The 16,324-nt window shown below is 39.6% G+C and overlaps 1 protein-coding gene across 6 annotated transcripts in view; it reads right to left on the bottom strand.

Moving 5' to 3' along the window:
- ADGRL2 (adhesion G protein-coupled receptor L2) overlaps positions 1-16,020 on the bottom strand; it is a 156,662-nt gene extending 140,642 nt beyond the window's left edge. The window contains exon 1 of one of the 6 annotated variants that reach the window (XM_066556088.1): positions 15,154-16,020. The gene's annotated coding sequence lies outside the window, so the exon portion shown is untranslated. The remainder of the gene's footprint in view (positions 1-15,153) is intronic. The other 5 variants (XM_066556089.1, XM_066556086.1, XM_066556084.1 and 2 more) reach the window with 5 other exon arrangements.
- Between the last annotated feature and the right edge of the window lie 304 nt (positions 16,021-16,324).

The raw sequence follows: 16,324 nt of genomic DNA, 5'->3' as shown, positions 1-16,324 counted from the left end.
ACGGGCTCCAGACACGCCACTGCCCGAGACGCTCCCGTGAATTTCCCCAGGTCCCCCCACAGCAAGCCTGGCCAGAGCCTCCCCCAGCCCCAACACATGTGTGCCCTTTCCAGGAAGGGAGATAAGTAAATCTGCGTTTCCTAAGGAGCACAGGATGAACCTTTCTGCTCGTAAGAGCTCTTACTGTTTCCATAGTGAATGTCATTTATATGACGGGATTATTATAAAGGTTCCCACATGAAAATGCATCTCTGGCATGACTACATTCTTTCAAGTTACTTTTCCTCCCACTTGCTATAGTTCTTAGGTGAAAGGAAAATATTGACAAAAACAGGACATGAGGGGGACAAAAGATAACCACAGACTGAAAAACATGAAACTGCCAAGCCATTTACAATTCTTTTTTTTTAAACTTTAACTCCTCATGGCAACTGGGCAGCCTGAGATCAACTACACAGGGTAAAACACTTTAATTTATAGCCTAAGGCTTCTTCCATGTTTAAGAGGAAGGAGCATGTAAAGAAATACAATATCTTTCTCAGCCCGTCTGTTCCTTGAAATGTCTTCATTAAAATGGAGATTTTGACTTTTTGACTGTGAATAACAGAAAAAGGACAAACCTGGTTTCCAAGGATCTTCATCTGCAGACAGCACACACAAAGCTCCCCCTTCACTCTCACAGATCACACTCGTGTATCACAGACAGGTTTTCAGGGGGAAGGGCAGATGGGACCACCTCCAGCTCATGATGATTAGCTAAATTAGTCCTAATTACACCTTCATTTTATCATGAAGCAACTGAGAGAATGAAGCTGAGAATGTGGACCTGCAGGACAGGAGGTCTCGTACTTCCCTAGACCCAAGTGGCAGAAACCACCACTGCACCCAGGATGTCACAGCCCATGCCACCAGAGAGCTACAAGTCACAAACCTACAAAAAAACACCAAAGTTTTGTTTTTTTTGGGGAGGGTGGGAAGTGGTGGAAATCTTTTACATACACCGGCATTCAGTGTTTCACCAACACTGCAGTAAAAGCAAATGGTCATATTGCTCAATGGTCATATGAGCTTGAGTGAATGTTAGAGGATGATACCAGGGGCTACTCCTTTAGAGCATCTGTGAGCCCCAAAAAAATTCCACTGAGCATACCTACCCAGCTAGTATAGCAGCAGCTAATACTTCATAGATGCATGAGATCCGAGCAGTTTTCTTTAGGTAACTTAAATAATGGCTGTAATTAAGTAGCTAAGGATATATTAATCCTATCTCTCAGCTTTGCAGAGGTTGTGAACACAGTTGTGCAAACTGCTTCACCACAGCACTGAAATAGCAGCAAATTTTCTCACTGCACCACATATTTTTCCTACACCCTTACCAATTAGTTTTAATAATCTGTTAATGCTGCAGCTTTATTTGGTGCATTGGTTATTATGTATCTATTTAAAATAAAAAATAAAATAAAAAAATTACTGGACACCTTCCAGCAGACCTACTAAAAATTTTCATTTATTTGAGTCTGATTCAATTAACATTAGGACTTTGGTAACTTTTTTTAATATGTAAAATTGTAGTAAACACAAAGAATTGTTTTAAATAATTGTTTCATATATTGAGTGATTCTCTATGGAAAATATGCAAGAACTAAGATTTACTGACTACGGAATCTTGGCAATAAATCACATGCTGGGGGGATATTAAGCTAAATATAATTTAAATAAACCAAAATTTTCAATTGGCTGGTAATTAGATAGCACAAAGATGCTGACTTCACTGTTGGTCCCTATATTCTTATATTTGTTTTTTAAATTAAAATCTGTTCTAGCAGTACTTGCTTATCATGCCACAGACCAAAAAAAACCCAGTGTAATCAGAAATAATACCAGCAGAAGTGAAGACGTAGGAAGGATAGATTAATTACTGTACAGGTGACAGAAGCATAAGGAAGAATTTTATTCACAGGTATACTTGAAAGGTTATATTGGTTTTATGTGCTCTGCTTGGCAGATTTTTCAGTCATGAGCCAAGAACTACTGATTACTTGCATCCCATTTGCCAAATACAAAAGCTTTATTAGTCATAACAGCATGGCTGTTCCAAACAGACAAAGAGATATAAATAATAATAAAAAAGACAGAAGAAAAAGACTTGCCCCTTCTTCAGGGTTAGTTGTCTGTGGGCAGTTAAGTATGACTTAGTGTGGCTTCATTCCTAATGCACACTGCAAGTAAAATACAGCGTGGATTTGTGCTTTGATTTGTTGTCTTGCAAACAGAAGAATACTGATTTTAAGAGGCCATTCATTATGGCATTTGTACAAAAAGAAAAATGGTTAATCTATCTCTCAGTTACATATACACATTCTGAATATGTTTCGGGAGAGCACATAAGGCTAACAATTTGGTAAGAATATTTCTGCATATATTTTCCTCTTTCAAGTGTCTTTCAAATGTAGAAATTGTATTCTGAAACATTAGACAACTTCTAAAATGATAAATCCACATAAAACAAATCCCCTGCAATCAGCTGTAATACTTTCAAAATTAATTATAAATACTTGTAATATTAAAGTGCGGATACAATGCTTTACCTCTTACTGAATTTTTATGCATTATTCACCCATTTATTCTAAGTACTGGCTTCTTCTTAGCTTGGGTATAACAAGCCAAGCACTGCCCTCAACAATGCAGTCACAGTTCACGCTCTTAAATCGGCTGGAGCTCCACTTTCACTGGGGGTAACATTCATCCTTTTGTGTCTTCTTTTTACTGACAGACAAAAGATACCATCGCTTTCCACAGTTCAAAAAGAATGCAATGTGAAGCCAGCCTAAGAACCTACAGGAGTTTGTCTAAAATAGAAAATGTTATTCTTCTTCTGAACAGAAAACTACAAAGTTCCAGAATTTTGCACTAGATACAACATGCATGGGCTACTGGTCACAGATGAAGCCATACACTGCTACCATGATAACAAAAATAATGAAGTTTTGAGTATTAACATTAAAGCAGCTTTGAGGTCCCAGTTATTTTGCAGTAAACCACAAAGAAACCCCACATTTAAATCCATGAGCAACTTCTAGCACATTTTCAGAAGTGGGATATATCATGTCAAAAGAAACGTGTACATCTTTTCTCTGGTGATCAATAACAATTTAAAACAGATGGGTACAGAATCTTTCTGTAGAAACCCTTACAAATAGAATTAATCCAAAGCATCCAGGAAATGTGTCTTACAGATGTAACCAATACTACCACTGTATGTCTACAATGTACTGGAAGCTTCTTATACAATAAGAATTGCCATCTATATAGATGGCAATTTTCTTAATTTGGAATTACCTTATTCTAATTTTGGCACAGGAAATCAGGGAAAGAAACGTATTTTGTTTGCTTAAACACTCATTATTTCAGTATTTTCTGAATTATAGCTCAAGATACCATTTTAAAATATGGGGCTGTTTCATCACACTCTGCCATGCACACTGCTGTGCTACTCAATGCAGTTATTCATAAATGACTATATAACCTAATGCATTTTGTTCAATTAGTCTCCATAAGTGTTTTTTATTGACAAAACATAATTTAGTTTTATTAAATGTGACTGGAACATTGCTTCTGCCAAGTAAGTGAGTATTAATGTCTCGCTTTTTTGTTTTTTTCAAAAAACAGATGGAAAATTTTAAGAATTAAGGAACAGCTTGAATGTCACTTACATGAAAATTGTACTAGTATGACATTATTGTCACTTTTGTTGCTTGCAGTAATTTTAAAAATTATCTAAGTTACTTATCACCATAAAAACCTGGCACTAGTGAAAGAGAAAACGTGTTACGCTACAGCTAAAACAAAAAAATTACATGACTTTATTCAAGTAGGCTCTTCCAATGTAGCATGTAAATTACCATTGTTCTATCTTCAAAATACAAGGCTGTTAAAAATATATCTTAATCGCAGCTGCATTATCCTCTCACCAGAACTAAAGTTACATTCACGTCTGGATTTTCATATTGTACGGCAACCTCCACTGAGTGGAACTTCTGAAACATCCCTGCCTCACGAGGAAAGAAAAGGACACACTGTGTAAAGAAAGATTATGTCCTTGCCTCTCCACAATTCCTCAACAAGATTAAATTAACGAACCTCTCTTTCTTCATCATGACTTACACATCAGTATTTTCCCGTGCAAAATGGATGGTACAACTTTTCAACTCCCAGCACCTACCAAAATCTCCAGGAAAGACAGAATTTATATATTTTCTGTAAATCTTACCATTATAATCCTATTGGGGTGTAATTGCTGTGGCTAATATTCTTACCCTGTTATGAAAATGCTCGACATAAACGTGGCACTGAGTTGTTAAGATAATACATGATCATGCTGTGAGAGGGTAATACCTATACAATAGCCCTTGCCAATACCATAAATCTCTTTATTAGACAACAACCTATTACAGGAGATCTACTTAACTGTTTCCCTACTTAGAGAGCCATTTGGTGTTACAATAACAAGCTGACTTTTCACATTAGAAAGGATTAGCCGGTATAAGTAATAAATTGAGACAGTTACTACTCTTTTAGATATGGTAAATCTTCCCCGATGTTTAAAAAGAGAATCCAAACTAAACCCCTAAGATCACATTAGGCTGAATGTATATTAATTTTAAAGTTCTCTTCATTTAAACTAACAAAAAAGAAAAAAATCAACTCTGACCAATTTATGCCACAGATTTATTACAGGAGAGCATATTACAGAAAGCTGTTTCTGTTTTATGGAATGTGCATACCTACTGCTTTATTTCCTAACAGTATCATAGCAAATCATCTTTAAGTTTACTGAAATATTTTAAAGTAAAATGATTGCCACCATTTTTCCAGAGATAAGTACAGAATAAATCTAAGTACCATCTATTATGCTTCTTGCTCAGCAAGCGAAACTGTATTATATATTATTTTTTTCTTTGAAGTCTTAACTTTTTGAAGGATCACACACCTTCATTATCCAGATAACTAAAATACAAATTATGAAGACTGCAATACACCGGATGATTTTTTTCCTTGTGCTAAATTAAAGAAAAATTACTACCTAAAGTACAAATTTCTGATTCTTCAAGCTAGATTTTAAGTTACAATATACAAATAAACTTAGGTTAAGACATTCCTTGCTCTTTGTTGTCAGCATTTATTTAAACTTTAAACAGAAATCCTTACAACTGTTTGCCTGCTTTACAACCTGACTGTATCAATTCCTCAATTTGGATGAAACTCATTCACTTCTATATATTTTAAATAGTAAAAAAAAAACAAAATTAAGAGTTAGCCTTTCGTCTGCAGTCACCTTGATTATGCTCCATAACACTGCTTGGGTAAATAGGAAATACTTACCTCCTGCTTTTTGGCTACTATTCTGCATGAGATGTGTCGAAGACCTGAAAGCACTCTGCTGTCTCTCTGATGCTGACATGACATTTTTAGAATCTGAGAAGAAAGTTTATGCAACAAAAATCTGCTTCTTGTCATACAGAACACCAAAACCGTCCTCTCGCACCTCGACTGGCAAGGATTGTTTTTTAAACTTCTGATTAATAGGCACTTCTTTAAAATATGAAGTATTTTTTTTAAGCTGGCTTGTGCTTATTGATATTTTAAAATATTTGCCCACTGCAATTTGCTATTACTGATGGACAGCCTTTTTAAAAGCTGTCTTGCAGAATCTTTCTGCTCTGCATAACAGAAAAGGCACAGTGAAATGAAATTGTTCTTACTGGAAACAATTCAGCCCTGAATGCCTTGATTACTCTGATTATCTCATATACAGGCTCCCTCTGCAGGTAATAATAAGAATGAGCAAAAATATGTGAAAAATGTGGGCGACAGCCGGCATAGGAAACCAAATAATCAGTCATCATTTTAAAGAAACTCTCCCAGAAATCCTTCTGCGATGTTATCCAGCATAAGGAGGTAACACAGGAAACATTCTCTGCTTTTTTTCCCAGCTCTGTGTCTCTTCTTGTCTCCTCAGAAAAGTTAAACATTAAGCTTTAGTTTTTCCTATATCAAGTCACGCAAATGTCTTTTTCCAAAGTCATCTAAATGCTTTCCATGCAGAAAAAAATAGAAGAGAAAAAAGAGAAAAAAAAAAAAAAAAGAAATTTAAAAATGGCTCTGTTTATCCAGAGCTAAACAAAAAAGAAAGACCACCCCTAACAGTAAAACAAGTTCATCCTATCTGATGCATTTGTCTAACTGAAAACCAACCAAGCAGCAGCATTCCTTCATTCTATTTACTGCTAGAAGGAAAAACCTAATGTCACTTTTGGATACAATTACACATGCACTCCACCAAAGTTTAAAATGCAATGGAATTGAATGGTAAGTTATCTTGAAAATTAAATTATATATATTTTTAAAAAATCCCTATCAATTTAAATCAAATCATGAAGTAACAATGTAGTTTTCATCCAACTGGGAGTAAACTGCTTTTCTCCCAAAAGACATTATCCTTACCTTCAAATGTCTCAAGTTTGTTTGCCGTAATGGGATGAGCTCTCCAGATAAAAATCCCTTCAATGCAAATGGGACAAAGCTTCAGTGAATGAAGCTATAAATATTAAGTACATCATAATTAAGCCTTCATCCTATCTAACCTTTAGCACACACCCAAAAAACTGGGAAGCCATCAGGCAACATTAATTTCTCCTCTCACATAGCGAGAACAAATGTATGCCTGTGGTTTTGTTTCTCTTGCAGAGCAAAATCTCACTTTCTGCAAGTGAGCCCTTAGACTGATGAAGAACATTCATAAAATGAATGCATACGCATTGGGCATAAAGTCACACATGCCCTGTGTCAACTTTAATTTTCACTGGGAAAATAAATTCCAAAATACAGTCCTTCAAGCTTTTAATATCATCTTAAAAAAAAAAAAAAAGGAAAAAAAAAGAGGAGAAAAGTACTCCTATTTCAGTAGGACACAGCCATTTCAGTACTGATATTTCACCATTACATAGGATAAACATAAGACAAATTTTGGGTGTTCAGTTCAAGAGGATGAGACTGCTGCAAATAGAGCTCTTCTTTGCTGTTGGAATATCTTTAACAGTTGGATCAACCAGTTACTATGAGATACTATTATACACCTGCTCAAATGAGGAAATAAAGAAAGCAGGGGAAAAAAAAGCCATCAACTTTTTGGAGAGATGACGCTCTATTCAAGCACGGGTAACATTACTGCCTGAAGGGCAAAAGGATTTCTTCTCAATTTCAGATTATGTCAGCCTGCACCTCCCCTCTCTCTTCAAAACAACTCTCAGCCTACACCCGTGTTCCTGGCACAGAAGCTCAACCAGGAATCCACCACTGCTTAGGCACTTTCTCTCCTCTAAGCACTTCATACTGACTTACACAAGAACCACCCTCACCAATTGACAGACTGCATTTAAGAAATACTTATTAGACTAAAGCATATAAAAGGTGCTGGAGACACTGCCAACACAATAGTTATGAATTAGTCTTCTGTAGAACACTCATTTTGTTCAAAATGAAGATTCAATCATTATTCATTCTGGGAAAGCAGGTTTTTCCAAATTGGTCACTTCACATTGAAACAGTCTAAAAATAGTGTAATAGTCTAATGAAAGGATGCCTGGATCAGATGAAAAGAATTCTGCCTACCATCAACACAGGCATCGGGAATTTGCCAGAGAAATGCAGAGTCAACAGCAGAACTTGTTCTCAGAGATATTTTCTTAAAATGTCACTTTATTTAAAAGCAACGCTGCCTACTGAGAGGGAATTGTTTCTGAACACTGCTCACCCCGGCATAGACTGCAATGCTGTAAAAAATTACAGAGAATACACAGAAAAGTGAATTAAAGTCTCCTTCTGGCATGTGATCGCTCTCCACCACTGCAGCACTGATTTCACAGTAAGGCTCTCTTCCCTATGCACACCCGAGCCCATCAACAGCAGAGCAAGTCTGATAGTCAGGAACAAGGTCGGTCATCCCCTCCCCAGCTGCCAGAAACAACTTTTAGCAGTAATCGGCGTTATTATTCTGTCATCTGGATTCAGAGCAGTAATCGGCGTGAGGTGTCGACTGATGGGAAAACACCAACAGAGGGCACAAAGGAAAGCAGCAGCTCAACCTGAACGAGAGATTGGGGATTTTATCACATCCACAGGCAACTGGATAGACAGAAGTACTCTAATTTTTAAAGCATCATTCTCCAGTGATAAATTGTTTTGCTGCTACTTTACTGATATTATCTATTTTTCCAACAGTTGCTGACACAAATGTAATCCTCCGTGAAGGAGCTGCACCTCTCTAGCACTGGTGCATACCCAGTGCTTGGATGCTCCCACACTGCCCCCACCACAGGAAGCAGCAAAAAAGCCCAAGAAATGGGAAAATTCTCTTCTTTACCATAAAATGTATAAGCACTCCCACACCTATCTATGAATCAAGACATCCCTTATTTAACTATTAAACACAATTTGTACGGTATCAGAACTCGGGATCTTAAATAGCACTCTTCATTCACGTTATTTCATTCCAGTTTTGTAGCCCACTGCCATAAAGTAACACATCATTAACATATAAACATAGTAAAAAAACCCACTCATCTGTGTTACATTTTAGAAAAACTGCTCCCCCTTTTCCCTAGATTGCCTGTTTTGCAAAAGGAAGTATCTTTCTTGGGTGATAAACACATTGTAAAACAATGGTAAAGAAAGAAGATTTAGAGTTATTTAGTAAACCAAGGAACAAAACAGGGAGACCGAGACTCTACCATATTTGTATGAGGAAATGGCATAAAATAAATCTCTTAGAACAAAAAAGCCCTGCATTATGTTAAAAGGAAAATATTCCTGATACTGAATCTACGTAAGAAACACAAGTAGCTTCTTATTAACTCTAACTAGATTTTTCTCCAAAGCTAGCTACTCTCACTACTGAAACACAGACATTGATACTTAAATCTTTTTGTGTAAATGTTAGTGTTTAAAATGTGCTCCTAAGAGATTAAGATTAGAAAAAAAAAATAACCACATGACCAAGACAGGCCCTATTTCTCTCAGCCCATGATCACTTGTCAAGCCATGATTAATGCTGTGCTCTGTAGAGGGAGACATTACATCTAGGCTACAACAGACCTAAATTTTACCCTAAGGCAGAAGTCTGATTTAAACATCTCTATTCAAAGTGACATTTGTCCTCTCTTTTCAACCAGTTTCCTCTGAAATTCCAGTAAACTGACTTTGTGACCTACAAATGGTCCATTGATTCTAACTTGTCGTGTTGCCTGTCCTTGTAGCAAAGTTAGTTTTGGTAACTGAATGAAGCAAGATGCTATGCATTCAAGAAAAATACAGGAGCAGAGTCCATTAGGTGCTCTATTAAATGCTCCGTTGGATAACAGCAACTGGAATTCATGGTTATAAGGATTCCAGCTTACACAGAAGAGTTAAAGATGAATACTGAGGTCAACATTAGAAATCAGAAAGTATTTTTATATTGAGAAGTAACAATGGCCTTCATATTCTGAGGTGATAAGCAAAGATTTTTTTTTTTTGTTACAGACAAGAACATGGGCATCATCAGAGCCACCCTGAAAAGTAATTACATTTTATCTCTCGCCTTTCACTCTGAAATGTCTGCTAAGGTATTTACATTTGTCTGTTACGAGAACAACAAGTGAAAAAACTAGTTGTTATCACTTATCTCAAGTAAATACTATTTCTCCAGTGAATGGTATTATTCCATCTATTCTATAAAGTTATTGTTAGATCCTCCGATTTATCTGTAGCTGCTATTGTAGGAATAAATATAAGAAATGCTTATATCTTATAAAGAAATAGACAAACAGCAGACCTGGACATGTAGAATAGTCAATATCCTTCTTATTGAAGATGAAAAATGGCAACATTTGATAATATTAAGCAATTTAGACAATGCTGGCAAGTTCCTACTAGCCAAGGTAATCTTATTTCTGGTGCTTTTCAGGGTAAATTGATTTCTTTTCCTCCTCTTAGCTGCTCTGATAATTGAACAAACGTATACAAGTGTGATGGGATTTTACTTAGCAGACAACACACAAAACATTCCCCAAACATGGAATATTTTACTCATAAAAAAGCATTTTTGTTGTAATTAAGCAAACTATATTTAAGCTTGCTTTGCACCAGAGTAACAATCAACAGCATTTTGCTAGAGACTGCACTCTACCTGCAGGTGTTGAACATTGTGCTTGCTTCAGTCAGGCTGCAATGCTTTTTACTATCCTGCATTTCTAAATAATTTGGGTAAATGGCAAGCTAGAGTTGGTTGAATCATTAGAGTACCTCATGAAAATCAGAAGGAATGAATTCATGGCATATGCATATTACATATTCTTCTAAAACCCATAAAATGCTCCATTTAATGTAACAATCCATAATTTGGAGGTGCTATGATTCTGAATTTGAAGACTTTTTTCCTTCCTCCCTTTGGAATCAATTTCTAGTTAACTATCAGTTTGCATCTAGAGAATGCTGTCAGATCGCAGCACTCCCTAAGCAAGTGTATTTCTATAGCGAAATTGCTGATATTAAGCGACACAATCTTCCCAGTCCATGCTGTAGAAACACATCTTGTATATTACAGGCTGAAAGAAACATGAACTCCTAGAAAATTACCAACTGAAGAGGGCTTTAAGCCTGTCTGTCATCTTCCACCTTTTAAATGAAGAATGTTAAAAGGAATCACATTTGCTAAATAAAGACCAGAAGTATTTTCTACACCAGGTATATATAAGTTACCAGTATTCCAGAACCATCTGCTACTTTTATTTTAAAAACTGTTGGAAACAAAATGCAGCTATCTTCGAAAACTATTTAAATATTAAACACGATTGTTAACAGTATTGAGAATGGCCTTAAAAGGTTGTTGTCTTTCCATTTTTCTTGACATTCAATTACAGTCATGATGGTTAAAATTTTTTACTTGTTTCAAAGGGTGTTCTTAGAAATAATAGACAGCTTTTAAGTTAAAAAGCTGCACAAAAATACTTAAGGAGGCAAATTTCTCACAATTTCAAATCACTTTTGTACATCATAAACATCAATCCTAAAAAATGCCTTGAAAGGGTCTGTTTAATATGACATCTCCAAGTAATACGACTGACTACAAATTTCACTGGCCTGTGCTCTGAACTGTCGTGGTTCAGAAGTGACTGCTTGTCTACCTGTGCATGGATATGGCTCCCACTACACACCACACGTAGTTTAACTTCTGCACTTGCAGCTGAAGAGGTAAAAATCACTATTTGCTGCTTCCAGTTCCTGTATAATCAGCCATCCACAGATATTCCTTAGTAGAAATGCAGAGGAATCACAGAGCATTTTTGATATAAAGTGTTACTGGTAGGTAATTTGTCATTAATATTAGGCATGGCACAATCCCCAGCAGGAGCCATAGTACAAGGTAACAGTATTTTCTTACAGGTATGTCAACATTTTGGGTGGACAGAGGATGAGCAACGGCTTGGAAATACATAAAATTTAAATCTAAATTTCAGTAAAAATTTATTATTGTGTTTCTGTGCTCTCTAGATGTCAAACAATGCTTTCTACTGTATGGTTATTACAATTTACATGAATTTATCACACACTATCTATAAATGTATTTCAAATAAAACTTTGATAAATATTTTGCCTAACTAGAGATTTCTCTCTCCAAAACCTTTAAGTGAAAATTATGGACTTAAAAAAAGCTGTAATTCAAAACTACGGGAAATTTTCTTTATCACAACTATTCCGATTTAAAAAATATCTATTCATCAAAATGCCACGTCTACATATCACATTTCCAGAATAAAACCAACCATATTATTACATACTATTAACCATAAAGACTACAAACTCCTAAGACTATACTACCTTGCTTATTTAAACTTTAATAAGGTGCTTCCCTTACTAGAGACTGGGATTCCTGAGAAACCCCCTTTCCTGACTTTACACATTCAAAGTGGTAAGAGATAAATAAAACATTGAGAAAGCTTCTAAAGTGATCAAATAAGAACTAACTAAGCACACTTTGGTTTTTTTAAAGCTTTCCTCTTGCTCATTTTAAGAAGGGAAACACCCAGAAGCCTGGTGTTAATGTCTCTGCTGATTGTGAAAATTGCAGCAATAAAAACTCCAACTGCTTGTTTTAAATTAAGACTTGCAAGACTACATGTGAGATCTGTATCTTTACATTAGTTTTTATAACATTTGGAAGTTTGGTTGCCTGCTTTGATGTTGGTCTATTAATGAGCAGGGGAGCCAAAAGCCAGAAAAAAAAATGTTTACTGGAAATTCTCAAGTCAAAACCTGAAGTAATTGGTTTGTTCTACCCCACATGATTCAACATCCTGATTCCCCCAACCACCAGCTCCCTGAGCTATCTGAACGTCTATGCTTTTTTACTGTTGCCAACACATAGTAACCCACAGTGATTGAAAATGGCAGCTGAAGTGCTGCTGCAGCACATTAATTTTTCTCTAAGTGGTCCAATTTTGTCATCTGAATGCTGAAAATCTTCTTTTTACTACTTTTTTACCGTCAGAGATTTGTCGAATTTGGGGTTGCCGTCACATAAACCAAAGTACAACATTTCCAAGACAATTTTTAGATTATCCCTAATAGCTGAAAGGATAATGCGCTTTCTTTATAGCCCTCTGCATTCAAAGCAGACTAGTTAACAGCAACTTAAGTGTGATAATGGCAATTACATCAATATGTTCCTTTTACACCACCAAAAGGTACTACTTCAGACAGCTGAAGACATTAGGTAAATAAACTGCTGGAAATTACCTGAAAGTAATTATCTAATTTTAGGACCACTAAATACATCTATTTACAAAATGCCCAAATAGCCGTGTCCATTGAAGAACAGCAGAATACTTGATCAACTGCAGTGTTTTTCACCAAGACATACCATATATACTCAGTTCCTTCATTACATGAAAGGAAATTGAAGCCTGAAATTGAATATCCTACTCTAAAGACACATCAGTTTCATGGCAGTAAAAGAAACACTTCCCAAATGGTGAATCAGAAGAAAGAAAAATCTAAAACAAACAAACCCACCCAAACTACAGACCAAATGTTACATATCAATGACTTAACCCAACTTTTTAAAAACACAAAATACCTGTTTTAGTATCTGTATCATTCAAGTAAAAGGTTTGGAAAGAAGCAATAGGCAAGGAAAATTTAGGAAGTTCTTTTTTGCCAGAGATATAAACCAGAATACAGTTACCAAGAAACATCTGGTCCCTGGAAAAGGTCCCAACTTATTGATGGATAACTGGATTTTGCTTGGCTTTTGGGTTGCTGGATTATGAATATTGATTTGCAAAGGTAATAAAAGGGTAGGCCAGGCCACATCCCCTTTCAAACTCAAGAAAATACTAACAAAAGAATAAAAAACTATGAATATGTAGTCTCGTAAAAGAACTTGCAATGCGATAAATGTTCTACACAGCCACCAAAACAGCACTCCTGCCATAGCTGGTTGAGAATTATTTATTATAGGGTAACACTAACCACAAATTAGGTTATCTTTGTAAACACAGTATCACTGATTAAATGAGATTACAAGAATTACTTATTTTCACTTTTTCTAGAATGAAAAGGAAATAGAAGCATATGGCTGGTGGTGATAAAAACTTCTTTTAAAACTCTCCATAAAAATATCTATTATTCCAGCTTACCCACCCATTAAGGAAGGAAGCATATTTGTTTCAAAGGCCTGGAACCAAGAGGTCTTTTATTACGAGATTTCATTTGTTTTCTGAAGTAATTAGAAGGTCTTCCCCATTCATCCCTCCACGCAGTAACGTTTAGGCCATACCAGAGCAAGAGCGCGGGAGAAAGCACTTTCTAAATCCCCCTCCCAGAGAGGAGGAATCAGAAACCACGCCACAGTGCCTGTCATAAAAGGTCACTTTTTTTGCTCGGAACAAACCATTAATCAATAGAGTGTAATTGTCCGAGCGCTTACAAGGGCTCTGCAGCGGAGGGACCTTGTTTTTCACTCGCATAATTGCAAAACAGCAAAAGTTCAGAAACATAACCCAAATCCACCTCCCCATTTTACCCCTTTACAATTCCCACTGCCCTTTGGGCCTCTTCTTGGAAGCAAATGGAAGACAAGCTGAAGTTTTCTCAATTGAGCCGGAGCTAAGAAACCTTTGATATGCTAATACCCTCCTTCAAACGGTAAGAATTCACACTTGCATTAATTCAAACAATTTCTGCAGAATGATGCGAAATGGCACCTCTTTTCGTGGCAAGCAACAAAAGGAGGGAGCCGGGGCGTCTGAGGAAGCCAAACAGCAGAACATTTGTTCCGCAGGATTCCTTCCGTCGCGCACAGGGGCATTTCTGGGCAAAGAAAACACACCTGAGCACCAGCAGAGCTCTTTACTTTCTGACAAACCGCGCTCAAATCCCAGCAGGGCCGGCGCAGACTAACAACAAGATGTTATTTTTAGAGCCAGACACAGCAACGGTGCCTCATGACACACTGTTTTCTGTCTCCAGATGGCCCCAGATTTCTACATGTGAAAATAAATAGAAATAAAAAGAAAAAAAAAAAAAAGAAAAAACAAAAAGTTGTTCTCACCCCACAGCCGACAAAGGGTAATTTATTCCTCTTCCCACTGGCACCCCCCACCCCGCACGGGCTGGGAGCCGGGCGCTCGGCAGAGTTACACAAATACACCCGCAACAGGTAATTATTTAGCGAACGGGTGCAACTTTGCGCGCTGCGCGGGGCGCGCGGCGGAGCCCCGGGCCTGCTGTGCGGGCGGCCCCGGCCCGCAGCCCCCGCGCTCGGCGGGGCGGCCGCGGCGGCGGGCGGGGCGGCCGCGGCTGCCGCAGGTCCCTCCGCAGGGCGCGGGGGGGCGGCGGCGGAGCGCGGCCGTTCCGCGCGGGCGGAGCGCGGCCGTGCGGAGCAGCGGGCTCACCGAGGGGCACAGCGCTCCGCCGCCGGCAGCGGCAGGGGAGGCAGAGCCTAAAGTAAGTGCATCCCTGCCGGCGGCTCGGCAGGGGAACATCCAGGAGTCAGGGAGCAGGAACGCGCCGGCAGGAACGCGCGGCGAGGCTGCAGCGCGGGGCTCCGCTTACCTATGTCAGGGAGCCGAAGGCGGGCCGGGGTCTGTGTCCCCGGCGGGACCCGCGGTCCGGGTCAGCCCGCCGAGCGCGGGGCTGCGGGAGATCGCGGCGGAGTTAGTCCCGGGGCCCCGGCGGCGGCGCGGGAGCGGGCGGGCGGGCGGTGGGCTGGGGCGGGAGCGGGCGGCAGCCGGCGCTGCGGCTCGGAGGGCTGGGGCAGCGCAGAGCAGGGGCGGCTTCTTCTCCACGCAGCCGGCCGGGAGGCTCTTCTGGGTCTAAGTCAACATTTTCCTGCAGTTCCCCACACTCCGCTCCGCAGCAAAAGCGCGATGCAGCCAGGCTCCCGCACGCACGCACACAAGAAATAAATTCAGTAAAAAAAAAAAAAAATTAAAAAAGCCGAAATGGAGAGGAGGACGGGCGCAGTGCAGTGTGTGTGCCCAGCCTCGGGAGTCTCTTCTGTGAAGCGATCAGGAGGCGATGCCAGCAGCTGGGGCAGCGGAGAACAACTCGAATGTTACAATGGACCCCCTCCTCCGTGTCTCTGTCGCTCTCACCGACCGGATTCACATCTCCCGGGATGACATTCTGGCCTCTGGCGGAGTGCGGGGCTGGCCCCTCCTCAGATTTTCTCCTCTTCCTCCCTGTGCTGCTGCCCCGCCAACGACTGGAGATCGGGCGCTGAGCAAGTAACGCGCGCGGTAATGGGAAAAACGCAATACATACACACCAAAAAAAAAAAAAAAAATCCCAATGAATGTATGGCAGCCTCTCCGTGCTCGTGCACCGCTCCGTCTGCGGCTGGGGAGCGCCAAGTCCTGACACGGACTCTGCCGGCTCTGAACTGGAGTCACCTCCAGCCTCCTCCCCCTCCAATCTCCACCCCTTCTCCCTGCGCTCCCACCCCTGGGCTCAGCTAATCATATAAACATATTATCACGTAGAGCGGCATCGGCGAAGGACAAAAATCTCCCCCTTCCTGTGTTTTTTTTCAGTCCCCCTCCCGCCCTTCATTCATTTGAGGCGGGGGATGGGGGGCTGAAGGCTAAATAGCGGCCGCCCGCCACCGGAGGCCGCGCAGACCGGCTGCGCGCTGCCGCTGCCCGCGCCGCCGCCGCGGATGCCGAGGGGCGCGCACGGCCGCGGAGCCGCTCGCGGCCGCCGCGGAGCCGCTGGGCGCCCCTGC

Source organism: Molothrus aeneus, chromosome 9 (genome assembly GCF_037042795.1).
Source record: "Molothrus aeneus isolate 106 chromosome 9, BPBGC_Maene_1.0, whole genome shotgun sequence".
Lineage (NCBI taxonomy): Eukaryota > Metazoa > Chordata > Aves > Passeriformes > Icteridae > Molothrus > Molothrus aeneus.
This window is presented reverse-complemented; position numbering and strand designations above follow the sequence as displayed.